The 3,139-nt window shown below is 36.5% G+C and overlaps 1 non-coding gene across 1 annotated transcript; it reads left to right on the top strand.

Moving 5' to 3' along the window:
- The first annotated feature begins 497 nt into the window (after window positions 1-497).
- On the top strand, window positions 498-604 carry LOC128580097 (U6 spliceosomal RNA). The gene has a single exon (XR_008378447.1). It is a non-coding gene; the product is annotated as a U6 spliceosomal RNA (small nuclear RNA).
- The last annotated feature ends 2,535 nt before the right edge of the window (window positions 605-3,139 follow it).

The raw sequence follows: 3,139 nt of genomic DNA, 5'->3' as shown, positions 1-3,139 counted from the left end.
CAGAGCTTTTCTCATGTCCAAAAGTTCACATACTTTATGAATTCCTCTTAGAGAATTACTTGACTAGGTAGCCCAGGTAATTCTAATTATTAATGCCACATATTGAGAAATATTTATCTATATTATTGGTTCTTTTTGTTTGTTTGAGACAGAGTCTCACTTTGCTGCCCTATACTAGAGTGCAATGGCATCATCCTGGCTTACAGCAACTTCAAATTCCTGAAGTTCAAGGGCCTCAGCCCCCTGAGTAGCTAGGATTACAGGTGTCCGCCACAACGCCTGGCTAAATTTTTGTTTTTTCTAGAGACAGGGTCTCACTTTTGCTCAGGCTGGTCTCCAATCCCGAGCTCAAGCTATCCTCTTACCTTGGCCTCCCAGGGTGCTGGGATTACAGATCTGAGCCACCTCGTCCAGCCTATATTAGTGTTACTTAGTGATTCTTCTCCTTGTCTCTCTATTAGAGTTAACTGAGGAGCCACTTAAAAAAAAAAAAATCATTGTGCTGGCTTTCACACACATACACTAAAATTGAGATGATATAGGGAATATTAGCACAGTCCCTGAGCAAGATGACATGCAAATTTGGGACACATTCCATATTCTTTTAATAAAAGAGACTTTAATTAAAAACATAATAAATATAAAATTACTGCCATGGCCCATACACAAAGACTCTTAGTTACTGACTCTCAGGTAGGGCAAAGGGATTAAATTATTTTTAGTTTCTCAAATGTTTCTAGTGGATACCCAAGGAGCAAGAGCTGACTGTGTTCTCTTAGATCTAAGAGGATGGAGTCAGGCAGATCTTAAAGACCAAACTGATTTTTCCAGGGAAGTTATCCCAGTAATAATGTTGCTATTGAATATAATTTCTTCCAAGTTAAGTATTGTTTTCTTCATTGATAACGTAACACCTCTAAAATGTAATCCTGTTTTACTTTACAGTGTCAATTTGAAATTCTTACTATGTAAAAAGTTACATAAACATAGGTAGTTTTTACTAAATAGAAACTTGGAGAAAAAGATATTCAAAGAATGTGAAATTATCCAGAAAATATTAAAAAAAAAAAAAAAGACAAAGTTGGAAGATAGAATAAGTGCTACAATGGAGAATTTTTACATTGCCAGAACGGAAGCCCATATCCCTCTAGTCCCCTACTTCCTATCCTAGAGAAACACCACTCACCTTGGAGTCCAGATCCTAGAAGATGCATGTGGGTTTCCAGATTCTTGCTTCACAGAATTTTTTTTATGGAATCACCTGTTTAAGAGTTGCCCACCACAGCTTTACAGCGTGCCAAACACTATACTTGGTACTAAGAACACACAGTAAATTCTCTACTCATAGAGTCACATACAATTATGAGGAACTGACAAATAGATTAAAGCTGTAGGAATTTTATTTTAAAAGCAACGAGTAAAATCATTTTTCTAGGGGAGGGATGACAAAATGGAGAAAGGAAAGAAAGAATTAAGGCAAAAAACCAAGGAAGAGAAGGAAGGAAGGAAGGGAGGGAGGAAGGAAACTTTGGTTTCCCAAACATAAAAGAGCTATATGAAGGAAAAACCTTGAAAACTGAAAATCTATCAGGTTTCTGATAGATTGTACTCCCAACAGAGAACTCACCTTCTCCAAATTCCTCTTGACTTTTGTCTTGTAAAGATAAAGAACCAATAGCTTGTTAAGCCCTATTGATGAGGATATAGTGAACCTTCACCTCTCCACATATCCATTCAGTCTTTCAAAAAATTCCCAATGGATGAGAAGTGCTTTATAAACCACCTATTTTCCTCTGAGTGCTGTGATTATGGGCCAATTTATTTGAAAGTGTTTTCTAAAAAACATTACCCACTGACTATTAGGGATCTGCACATCAATAGCAGAAATCCTAGGCAGCTTTTTAACAGTGCTGCAAATACAGTGTGCATGCAGTTTTTTCCTCTTCTAGTCTGAACTTATTGTCTAAAGTATATTTATATAAATTCTTCAATTTTTTTCCCCCCAGATCGAGTAGATCTATTCTTCCATTCCAGAATTTTTTTTTTAACTGGTTATGCCTGTTGGGTGGGGCTGTTAAAAGACATCAGAAAAGCAGACATTCTAATCTTTTAAAATTCATCCAAGCCTTCTGCTGTGATCACAAAGCCCTGATGTGTTTGATATTCAGCTCTGCATGATTGGAGGAATCTACTCAGAAACAGTGCATCTGTTTATATGTCTATTTCACTATATTTTCATTTTGATTGATTTTTGTAATTCTTTTCTGAACTTTGTGACTTGGAGATAAAAGGAGCTGGGCACTGACCACTTGATATTAAAGAATGTACTGAACACTTGCTCTTAAGAGAAAATTGGATCCGTGATGTGACTATTCTCATTTAATGTCAGGTAGTCACAACTTGTTAAGACCTGCCTTTCTTGAGGTTTTGCAATTGCACTTCTAATGAAAATTCGTTTTCAGTATTTGGTATATTCTTATAACAGGAAATCATCTGTAAATTACCTGTAATTTTCCTTTGTACTAGGTGGATTCCTCATGTAACATGGTTTATTTGAAATCACATTAGTACAAATTTATAAAAAATTAGCAGTAACTGAATGATGCCCCTAGTTTAGGTAACAGTATCATATCAATGTCAATTTCCTGAGATTTTTTTGTATTGTTTGTTTGTCATCTTATTTGGGGTTTTTTTTTTTTAATGTTCTCCCTTTATCATCCAAGTTAGAGTACAATAGTGTGATCACAGGTCACTGCAACCTTAAAATCCTGGGCTTAAGGTATCTTCCTGCCTCAGCCTCCTAAGTAGCGAGGACTGCCTGCACACCGTCACTGCCAGCTAACTTTCCTACATTTTTTTGTAGAGATGGTAGTCTCTCTCTGTGTTGCCCAGGCTGGACTCAAATTCTGTCCATAAGCGATTTTCCCACCTTGGCCTCCCAAAGTGCTGCTCTTAGAGGCATGAGCCCCTGTCCCTGGCCAACTTCCTGTTTTCCATATCATATTAAAGTTATCTAAAGTGTTACAAGTGAAAGAACCTGGGGGAAAGGTACTTGGCACTCTGTGTACTATTTATGGAACTTTGTGTGAATCTATAATTATTTAGAAATAAAAAGTTTTTAAAAATTAGCATTAAAAGA

The sequence above is a fragment of the Nycticebus coucang genome, chromosome 2, assembly GCF_027406575.1.
Source record: "Nycticebus coucang isolate mNycCou1 chromosome 2, mNycCou1.pri, whole genome shotgun sequence".
Classification (NCBI taxonomy): domain Eukaryota; kingdom Metazoa; phylum Chordata; class Mammalia; order Primates; family Lorisidae; genus Nycticebus; species Nycticebus coucang.
Note: the sequence above shows the minus strand (reverse complement) of the source record. Positions and strands in the feature narration are given on the sequence as shown.